We start from the raw sequence: 11,515 nt of genomic DNA, 5'->3' as shown, positions 1-11,515 counted from the left end.
GAGCAGTTGCTGCTGTTGCGGAAGAATTGGTTTGTTTTCCAGAACCCACATGGCAGCTTCCAACCATTTGTAACTCCAGTTTCAGAGGCTCTAATGCCCTCTTCTGGCTGCTACAGGAACGACATGCACATGGTGCATAGACACGTGCAGGCAAAACTTCTGCACACATAAAATAAATTTAAATGACTCATTAAGAAAACAACTAAGAGCCAGGTGATGGTAACTCATGCCTTTAATCCTAGCACTTTGGAGGCAGAGGCAGGTGGATCTCCATGAGTTTGAGGCTAGCCTGGTCTACCAAGCGAGTTCCAGGAGAGCCAGGACTGTTATACAGAGAAACCCTGTCTCAAAAAACCAAAAACCAAACCAAACCAAACCAAGAAAACAACTTTGGAAACATTACAATTAAATGGGGCCTCAGGTGACTTTAGTCTTGTTGAATAAGGAAGATTTTGAAGAGATTAGCTCATCTACAGGTTGAAATTGATCACTTATTGCTTCTGATATTAAATGTGTACACACACACACACACACACACACACACACACACACACACACACATTCTTTTGGAGGTATCACTGATTTCAAGATATACCATAGAAATATAGCAACGAAAACAGCATGAGTGTAAACACCAGGCATATTCATCATTGGAATAAAAAATAGACCCACATGTAAGTCTACACTCCCACAGCCACATGATTTTTGACAAAGAGACTAAAAGAGCATCTTCAACAAACAATGCTGGTAAGACTGGACGGCTGTATGTAAAAGAATGCAAATAGATCCATACTTATCAACCTGCATAAAACTCAACTCCAAGGATTTCAACATAAAACCAGATACACTGAACCTGATAGAGGAGAAAATAGGAAAAGATTTGAAGTTATTATCATAGGAAATTACTTTCTGAACAGGATACTGATAGCACAGTCATTAGAACCAATGATTAATAAATATGATAACATAAAACTAAAAAGCTTCTACATACCAAAGGACACTTGTAGTATAGAGGAGTGGCAGGCTGTGTCCTGCTGCCCAGCTAGCTTAGCCCAAAATAACCACACAGAAATTGTATTCATTTAAACACTGTCTGGCCCATTATCTCTAGCCTCTTATTGGCTAACTCTCATATATTAGTTTAACCCATCTTCATTAATATGTATCGCCACTTGACTGTGGCTTACCGGCATGAGTCTAAATAATGTCCATCTCAGGCAGGAAAACCACTTTATCCTTCTTCCCAAAATTCTGTCCTGTCTTCCCCACTTATGAGATCTGCCCTGTCAACTAGGCCAAGGCAGTTTCCTTAATAACCAATGAAAGCAACACAAATACAGAAGGACCTCTTACACCTGACACCTTCATTCCAGCAAAATGGCAGCCTACAGAATGGAAAACAATCTTTACCAATTATGCATTTGGTAGAGGGCTGGTATCAAAAATATATCAAGAACTAAAAAAAATTGAACATCAAGAAAACAATTTAAAAGTGGGATATAGAACTAAACAGATACCTTGTTTAGACACTATTCTATTGTTGGGAAGAGACGCCATGATCAAGGCAGTTCTTGTGAAAGGAGGTATTTAACTGGTGCTTGCTTATAGTTTCAGAGGCTTAGTCCATTATCATGGCAGAGAGCATGGTGGCAGGTAGGTGTGGTGCTGGAGAAGTAGCTGAGAGTTCTACATTCTGATCTGCAAGTATAAAGAGAAATAGAGACACTGGGCCTGACTTGGGGTTTTGAAACCTCAAATCCTATCCCCAGAAAAACACCTCTTTCAACAAGACCACACCTAATCTTTCTAATCCTTTCAAGCAATTCCACTCCTTGGTGACTAAGCATTAAAATCTATGAGCCAATGGGGGTCCTTTTATTCAAACCATCATAGTTCTCAAAAGATGAAACACAAATGGCTGAGAAACCTTTTTAAAAATGCTCAACATCCTTCATCATCAAGGAAACACAACTGAAAATTACTTGGGGATTTCAGTTTATCCATGTCAGAATGGCTATATTAAAAATCAAAAAGCAAATGATGACAAATATTGACTTGGAAGTGGGAAACGAGGAAACTTACTCATTGCTAGTGGGAGAGCAATCTGGTATAGCCACACTGATTGAAATCAGGGCGGAAGTTACATGAAAAGTCATAAATAGATCTACCATTGCAGGGTTCTCCAGCAGATAGGGCAGAGGCAGAGCCAGTCCTGCTGGTCTCTCCCTGGGGCTGAGCTGGATGGTGAGTGTTGATGACCCAGACCACCCCCCGGGCACAAGGGAAAAACACCACACTGAGTCAGGAGTCTGTCGAAGCAGGAACTCACTTTATTGAACCACAGCAGGAACTTATATAGGGCTGAGGTAGTGGGATGGAGTCTTGGAGTAGGGTGAGGTAGAGTGAGGAATAAGGGCCAATAATATCCTATCAGATCAGCAGTGGGTGGGCAGAGGTGGACATAGGTCAGGCTGTGCTGTGTCACTCCTCTCCAAGCGCAAGTTGTGCTCAGGAAGTTTCACTGGGCCTTACCAAGCTGAAGCTGTGTTCAGGAACTTACACTGGCCTTATCAAGATCGGGTTAGGCTTAGGAAGTTACACTGGGCCTCAACAAGCTCAAGTTAGACTTAGGAAGTTACACTGTGCTTTATCAAGCTCAAGATAGGCTCAGGAAGTTAAACTGGGCCTCGTCAAACTCAAGTTAGGCTCAGGAAGTTACACTGGGCCCCACCAAGCTCAAGGTGGGCTCAGGAAGTTTTACTAGGCCCCACAAAGCTCAAGATAGGCTCAGGAAGCTACACTGGGCCTCACCAAGCTCAAAAGGCTCAGAAAGTTACACTAGGCTTCACCAAGCTCAAGTTAGACTTAGGAAGTTACACTGGGCCTGATCAAGCTCAAGTTAGGCTGAGGAAGTTTCACTGGGCCTCAACAAGCTAAAGTTAGACTTAGGAAGTTACACTGGGCCTTATCAAGCTCAAGTTAGGCTCAGAAAGTTACACTTGACCTCATCAAACTCAAGTAAGACTCAGGTAGTTACACTGAGCCTCACCAAGCTCAAGTTAGGCTTAGGAAGTTACACTGGGCTTCACCAAGCTCAAGTTGGGCTCAGGAAGTTACACTGGGCCTTACCAAGCTCATGTTAGGCTTAGGAAGTTACACTGGGCCTTATTATGCTCAGATTTGGCTTAGGAATTTAAAACGGACTTCATCAAACTCAAGTTAAACTCAGAAAGTTACACTGGGCTTCACCAAGCTCAAATTAATCTCAGAAATTTTAACTGGGGCCCACCAAGCTCATGTTAGGCACAGGAAGTTACACTGGGCCCCACAAAGCCCATGTTAGGCTCAGGACGTTTCACTGGGCCCCACCAAGCTCTAGTTAGGCTAAAGAAGGTACACTGGGCCTCACAAAGCTCACGGTAGGCACAGGAAGTTACACTATGCCTCACCAAACTCACGTTAGGCTCAGAAAGTTACACTGGGCATCACCAAGCTCAAGCTAGGCTCAAGAAGTTACACTGGGCCTCATCAAACTCAAGTTAGGCTCAGGAAGTAACACTGGGACTCACCAAGCTCAAGTTAGACTCAGGAAGTTTCACTGGGACAAAACAAGCTCAAGATAAACTTAAGAAGTTACACTGGGCCTCTACAAGCTCGTTAGGCTCAGGATGCTACACTAGGCATCACCAAGCTCAAGTTAGACTTAGGAAGTTACACTGGACTTCACCAAGCTTAAATTAGGCTTAGGAATTTACGCTGAGCCTAACCAAGCTCAGGTTACGCTGAGGATGTTTCACTGGGCCTCACCAATCTCAAGTTAGGCTCAGGAAGTTACACTGGGCCTCACCAAGCTCAAGTTCGGCTCAGGAACTTACATTGAGCCTGAGCAAGCTCGTGAAGCTCATGACGTTACACTAGGCATCACCAAGCTCAAGTTAGGCTCAGGAAGTTACACTGGGCCTCACCAAGCTCAAGTTAGGCTCAGGAAGTTACACGGGGCCTCACCAAACTCAAGTTAGGCTCAGAGAGTTACACTGGGCATCTCCAAGCTCAAGTTAGACTTAGGAAGTTACACTGGGCCTCTCCAAGCTCAAGTTAGACTTAGGAAGTTACAATGGGCCTTATCAAGCTCAAGTTAGGCTCAGGAAGTTAAACTCGACCTCATCAAACTCGAATTAAACTCAGGAAGTTAAACCAGGCCTCATGAAGCTATAGTTAGGCTCAGGTATTTATGCTGGGATTTATCAAGCTCAGCTTAGGGTGAGGATGTTTCACTGGGCACTACCAAGGTCAAGAGAGGATCTGGCAGGTGAACTGGGTCTCAACAAGCTCAAGTTAGGCTCAGGAAATTTCACTGGGCCACACCAATCTCAAGTTAGGCTCAGGCAGTTACACTGGGCCTCACCAAGCTCGTGAAGTTCAGTACATTACACTAGGCCTCAACAAGCTAAAGTTAGGCATATGAAGTTACATTCGACCTCATCAAACACTAGTTAGACTCAGGAAGTTAAACTGGGCCTCATGAAGCTCAAGTTGGCTTAGGAAGTTACAACGGGCCTCATCAAACTCTAGGTAGACTCAAGAAGTTAAACTGGGCCTCACCAAGCTCAAGTTGGGCTCAGAAAGTTACACTGGGCCTCTCCAAGCTCAATTTAGATTTAGAAAGTTATACTGGGCCTCACCAAGCTCAAGTTAGGCTCAAGACATTTCACTGGGCCCCACCAAGCTCTTGTTAGGCTCAAGAAGATACACTGGGCCTCACCAAAATCAAGTTAGGCTGTGACAGTTAAACTGGGCCTCACCAAGCTCAAGTTAGGCTCAGAAGTTACACTGGGACTCTCCAAGCTCAAGTTAGACTTAGGAAGTTACACTGGGCCTCATCAAGCTCAAGTTAGGCTCAGGAAGTTACACTCGATCTCATCAAACTCAAGTTAATCTCAGCAAGTTAAACTGTGCTTAACCAAGCTAAAATTGGTCTCAGAAAATTTCACTGGGCACCACCAAGCTCAAGTTAAACTCAGGATGTTACACTGGGCTCCACCAAGCTCACTTTAGGCTCAGGACATTTCACTGGGCCCCACCAAACTCTAGATAGGCTCAGGAATTTACACTGGGCCTCATCAAACTCAAGTTAGGCTCCTGACTTACCACTGGGCCCCACCAAGAACTTGTTTGGCTCAAGAAGTTACACTGGGCATCACCAAAATCACCTTAGGCTGTGGCAGTTAAACTGGGCCTCACCAAGCTCAAGTTAGGCTCAGGAAGTTACACTGGGCCTCACCAACCTCAATTTAGATTCAGAAAGTTACACTGGGCCTCACCAAGCTCAAGTTAGATTTCAGAAATTACACTGGGCCTAATCAAGCTCAAGTTAGGCTCAGGAAGTAACACTCGACCTCGTCAAACTCAAGTTAAACTCAGGAAGTTAAACTGACCTTCCCGAATCTCAAGTTAGGCTTAGGAATTTACAGTGAGCCTCTTTAAACTCAAGTTAGTTTCAGGTAGTTACACTGGGCATCACCAGGCTCAAGTTTGGCTCAAGAAATTACACTGGGCCTCACCAAACTCAAGTTAGGATCAGGCAGTTACACTGGGCCTCACCAAGCTCAAGTTAGGCTCAGAAATTTACACTGGGCCTCATCAAACTCACATTAGGCTCAGGACATTTCACTGGGCCCCACCAAGCTCTTGTTAGGCTCAAGAAGTTACACTGGGCCTCACCAAAATCAAGTAAAGCTGTGACAGTTAAACTGGGCCTCACCAAGCTCAAGTTAGGCTCAGAAAGTTACACTGGGCCCCACCAAGCTCACTTTAGGCTCAGGACGTTTCACTGGGCCCCAGCAAGCTCCTGTTATGCTCAGGAATTAACACTGGGCCTCATCAAACACAAGTTAGGCTCAGGCAGTTACACTGGGCCTCATCAAACTCAAGTTAGACTCAGGATGTTTCAGTGGGCCCCACCAAGCTCTTGTTAGGCTCAAGAAGTTACACAGGGCCTCACCAAAATCAAGTTAGGCTGTGGCAGTTAAACTGGGCCTCACCAAGCTCAAGTTAGGCTCAGGAAGTTACACTCGATCTCATCAAGCTCAAGTTAATCTCAGCAAGTTAAACTGTGCTTAATCACGCTAAAATTGGTCTCAGAAAATTTCACTGGTCCCCACCAAGGTGAAGTTAGGCTCAGGAATTTACACTGGGCCTCATCAAACTCAAGTTAGGCTCCTTACGTTTCACTGGGCCCCACCATAACTTGTTAGGCACAAAAAGTTACACTGGGCCTCACCAAAATCAAATTAGGCTGTGGCAGTTAAACTGGGCCTCACCAAGCTCAAGTTAGGCTCAGAAATTTACACTGGGCCTATCCAAGCTCAAGTTAGACTTAGGAAGATACACTGGGCATTATCAAGCTCAAGTTAGGCTCAGGAAGTTACACTCGATCTCATCAAACTCAAGTTAATCTTACGAAGTTAAACTGTGCTTCAGCAACCTAAAATTGGTCTCAGAAAATTTCACTGGGGCCCACCAAGCTCAAGTTAGGCTCAGGATGTTACACTGGTCCTCACCAAAATCAAGTTAGGCTGTGACAGTTAAACTGGGCCTCACCAAGCTCAACTTAGGCTCAGAAAGTTACACTGGGACTCTCCAAGCTCAAGTTAGGCTCAGGAAGTTACACTGGGCCTCTCCAAGCTCAAGTTAGGCTCAGGAAGTTACACTGGGCCTCACCACCCTCAATTTAAATTCAGAAAGTTACACTGGGCCTCACCAAGCTCAAGTTAGACGTCAGAAATTACACTGGGCCTTATCAAGCTCAAGTTAGGCTCAGGAAGTTACACTCGACCTAGTCAAACTCAAGTTAAACTCAGGAAGTTAAACTGGCATTCACGAATCTCAAATTAGGCTTAGGAATTACAGTGGGCCTCATCAAACTCAAGTTGGGCTCAGGAAGTTACACTGGGCATCACCAGGCTCAAGTTTGGCTCAATAAGTTACACTGGGACTCACCAAATTCAGGTTAAGATCAGGCAGTTACACTGGGCCTCACGAAGCTCAAGTTAGGCTCAGAAATTTACACTGTGCCTTATCAAACTCACATTAGGCTCAGGACGTTTCACTGGGCCCCACCAAGCCCTTGTTAGGCTCAAGAATTTACATTGGACCTCACCAAAATCAAGTAAAGCTGTGACAGTTAAACTGGGCCTCACCAACCTCAAGTAAGGCTCAGAAAGTTTCACTGGGCCTCTCCAAGCTCAAGTTTGGCTCAGGAAGTTACCCTGGCCTCACCAACCTCAATTTAGATTCAGAAAGTTACACTGGGCTTCACCAAGCTCAAGTTAGACTTCGGAAATTACACTGGGCCTTATCAACTCAAGTTAGGCTCAGGAAGTTTCACTGAGTCCCAGCAATCTCTTGGTCGGCTCAAGAAGTTACACTGGGCCTCAGCAAAATCAGGTTAGGCTGTGGCAATTAAACTGGGCCTCACCAAGCTCAAGTTAGGCTCAGAAAGTTACACTGGGCCTCTCCAAGCTCACTTTAGACTTAGGAATTTACACTGGGCCTCATCAAACTCAAGTTAGGCTCAGGTAGTTACACTGGGCCTCACCAGTCTCAAGTTAGGCACAGGAAATTACACTGGGCCTCATCAAACTCAAGTTAGGCTCAGGTCGTTTCACTGGGCCCCACCAAGCTCTTGTTAGGCTCAAGAAGTTACACTGGGCCTCACCAAGCTCAAGTTAGGCTCAGGAATTTACACTGGGCCTCATCAAACTCATGTTAGCCTCAAGACGTTTCACTGGGCCCCACCAAGCTCTTGTTACGCTCAAGAAGTTCTACTGGGCCGCACCAAAATCAAGTTAGGCTATGGTAGTTAAACTGGGCCTCCCCAAGATCAAGTAAGGCTCAGAAAGTTACACTGGGCCTCTCCAAGCTCTCTTTAGACTTAGGAAGATACACTGGGCATTATCAAGCTCAAGTTAGGCTCAGAAAATTACTCTTGATCTCATCAAACTTAAGTTAATCTCAGGAAGTTAAACTGTGCTGCACCAAGGTAAAATTGATCTCACAAAATTTCACTGGGGACCACCAAGCTCAAGTTAGGCTCAGAAAGTTACACTGGGCCTCTCCAAGCTCAAGTTAGGCTCAGGAAGTTTCACTGGGCCTCACCAACCTCAATTTAGATTCAGAAATTTACACTGGGCTTCACCAAGCTCAAGTTAGACTTCAGAAATTACACTGGGCCTTATCAACTCAATTTAGGCTCAGGAAGTTTCACTGAGTCCCAGCAATCTCTTTGTAGGCATAAGAAATTACACTGGGCCTCAGCAAAATCAAGTTAGGCTGTGGCAGTTAAACTGGGCCTCACCAAGCTCAAGTTAGGCTCAGAAAGTTACACTGGGACTCTCCAAGCTCAAGTTAGGCTGAGGAAGTTTCACTAGGCCTCACCAACCTCAATTTAGATTCAGAAAGTTACACTGGGCCTCACCAAGCTCATGTTAGACTTAGGAAATTACACTGGGCCTTATCAAGCTCAAGTCAGGCTCAGGAAGTTACACTCGACCTCGTCAAACTCAAGTTAAACTGAGGAAGTTAAACTGGCCTTCTCGAATCTCAACATAGGCTTAGGAATTTACAATGGGCCTCATCAAACTCAACTTAGGCTCAGTTAATTACACTGGGCCTCACCAGGCTCAAGTTAGGCTCAGGAATTTACACTGGGCCTCACCAATCTCAAGTTAGGATAAGGCAGTTACACTGGGCCTCACCAAGCTCAAGTTAGGCTCAGGAATTTACACTGGGCCTCATCAAACTCAAGTTAGGCTCAGGTAGTTACATTGGGCCTAACCAGTCTCAAGTTAGGCACAGGAAATTACACTGGGCCTCATCAAACTCAAGTTAGGCTCAGGTCGTTTCACTGGGCCCCACCAAGCTCTTGTTAGGCTCAAGAAGTTACACTGGGCCTCACCAAGCTCAAGTTAGGCTCAGGAATTTACACTGGGCCTCATCAAACTCATGTTAGCCTCAGGACGTTTCACTGGGCCCCACCAAGCTTTTGTTATGCTCAAGAAGTTCTACTGGGCCGCACCAAAATCAAGTTAAACTATGGTAGTTAAACTGGGCCTCACCAAGCTCAAGTAAGGCTCAGAAAGTTACACTGGGCCTTATCAAACTCAAGTTAGGCTCAGGTCGTTTCACTGGGCCCCATCAAGCTCTTGTTTGGCTCAAGAAGTTCTACTGGGCCGCACCAAAATCAAGTTAGGCTATGGCAGTTAAACTGGGCCTCCCCAAGCTCAAGTAAGGCTCAGAAAGTTACACTGGGCCTCTCCAAGCTCACTTTAGACTTAGGAAGATACACTGGGCATTATCAAGCTCAAGTTAGGCTCAGGAAATTACTCTTGATCTCATCAAACTTAAGTTAATCTCAGGAAGTTAAACTGTGCTGTACCAAGGTAAAATTGATCTCACAAAATTTCACTGGGGACCACCAAGCTCAAGTTAGGCTCAGAAAGTTACACTGGGCCTCTCCAAGCTCAAGTTAGGCTCAGGAAGTTTCACTGGGCCTCACCAACCTCAATTTAGATTCAGAAATTTACACTGGGCCTCACCAACCTCAAGTTAGACTTAGAAAATTACACTGGGCCTTATCAAGCTCAAGTCAGGTTCAGGAAGTTACACTCGACCTTGTCAAACTCAAGTTAAATTCAGGAAGTAAAACTGGCCTTAAGGAATCTCAAGTTAGGCTTAAGAATTTACAGTGGGCTTCATCAAACTCAAGTTAGGCTTAGGTAGTTACACTGGGCCTCACCAGGCTCAAGTTAGGCTCAGGCAGTTTCACTGGGCCTCACCAAGCTCAAGTGAGGCTCAGGAATTTACACTGGGCCTCATCAAGCTCAAGTTAGGCTCAGGACGTTTCACTGAGCCCCAGCAAGCTCTTTTTAGGCTCAAGAAGTTACACTGGGCCTCAGCAAAATCAAGTTACGCTGTGGCAGTTAAACTGGGCCTCACCAAGCTCAAGTTAGGCTCAGAAAGTTACACTGGGACTCTCCAAGCTCAAGTTAGGCTGAGGAAGTTTCACTAGGCCTCACCAACCTCAATTTAGATTCAGAAAGTTACACTGGGCCTCACCAAGCTCATGTTAGACTTAGGAAATTACACTGGGCCTTATCAAGCTCAAGTCAGGCTCAGGAAGTTACACTCGACCTCGTCAAACTCAAGTTAAACTGAGGAAGTTAAACTGGCCTTCTCGAATCTCAACATAGGCTTAGGAATTTACAATGGGCCTCATCAAACTCAACTTAGGCTCAGTTAATTACACTGGGCCTCACCAGGCTCAAGTTAGGCTCAGGAATTTACACTGGGCCTCACCAATCTCAAGTTAGGCTCAGGCAGTTACACTGGGCCTCACCAAGCTCAAGTTAGGCTTAGGAATTTACACTGGGCCTCATCAAACTCAAGTTAGGCTCAGGTAGTTACATTGGGCCTAACCAGTCTCAAGTTAGGCTCAGGAATTTACACTGGGCCTCACCAACCTCAATTTAGATTCAGAAAGTTACACTGGGCTCACCAAGCTCAAGTTAGACTTCGGAAATTACACTGGGCCTTATCAAGCTCAAGTTAGGCTCAGGAAGTTACAATCGACCTCGTCAAACTCAAGTTAAATTCAGGAAGAAAAACTGGCCTTCACGAATGTCAAGTTAGGCTTAGAAATTTACAGTGGGCCTCATCAAACTCAAGTTAGGCTCAAGTAGTTACACTGGGCCTCACCAGGCTCAAGTTAGGCTCAGGCAGTTACACTGGGCCGCACCAAGCTCAAGTTAGGCTCAGGAATTTACACTGGGCCTCATCAAACTCAAGTTAGGCACAGGTCATTTCACTGGGCCCCACCAAGCTCTTGTTAGGCTCAAGAAGTTACACTGGGCCTCAGCAAAATCAAGTTAGGCTGTGGCAGTTATACTGGTCCTCACCAAGCTCAAGTAAGGCTCAGAAAGTTACACTGGGCCTCTCCGAGCTCACTTTAGACTTAGGAAGATACACTGGGCATTACCAAGCTCAAGTTAGGCTCAGGAAATAACACTATATCTCCTCAAACTTAAGTTAATCTCAGGAAGTTAAACTTTGCTGCACCTAGCTAAAATTGATCTCACAAAACTTCACTGGGTCCCACCAAGCTCAAGTTAGGCTCAGGATGTTACACTGGGCCTCACCAAAATCAAGTTAGGCTGTGACAGTTAAACTGGGCCTCACCAAGCTCAAGTTAGGCTCAGAAAGTTCCACTGGGACTCTCCAAGCTCATATTAGGCTCAGGAAGTTACACTCGACCTCATAAAAATCAAGTTAGACTTAGAAATTACACTCGATCTCATCAAACTCAAGTTAAACTCAGGAAGTTAAACTGGCATTCATGAATCTCAAGTTAGGCTTAGGAATTTACAGTGGGCCTCATCAAACTCAAGTTAGGCTCAGGAAGTTACACTGGGCCTCACCAAACTCAAGTAAGGCTGAGACAGTTACACTGGACCTCATC

The sequence above is a fragment of the Myodes glareolus genome, chromosome X, assembly GCF_982192425.1.
Source record: "Myodes glareolus chromosome X, mMyoGla1.1, whole genome shotgun sequence".
NCBI classification, from domain to species: domain Eukaryota; kingdom Metazoa; phylum Chordata; class Mammalia; order Rodentia; family Cricetidae; genus Myodes; species Myodes glareolus.
The sequence above is the reverse complement of the archived record's forward strand: the minus strand, read 5'-3'. Positions refer to the sequence as shown.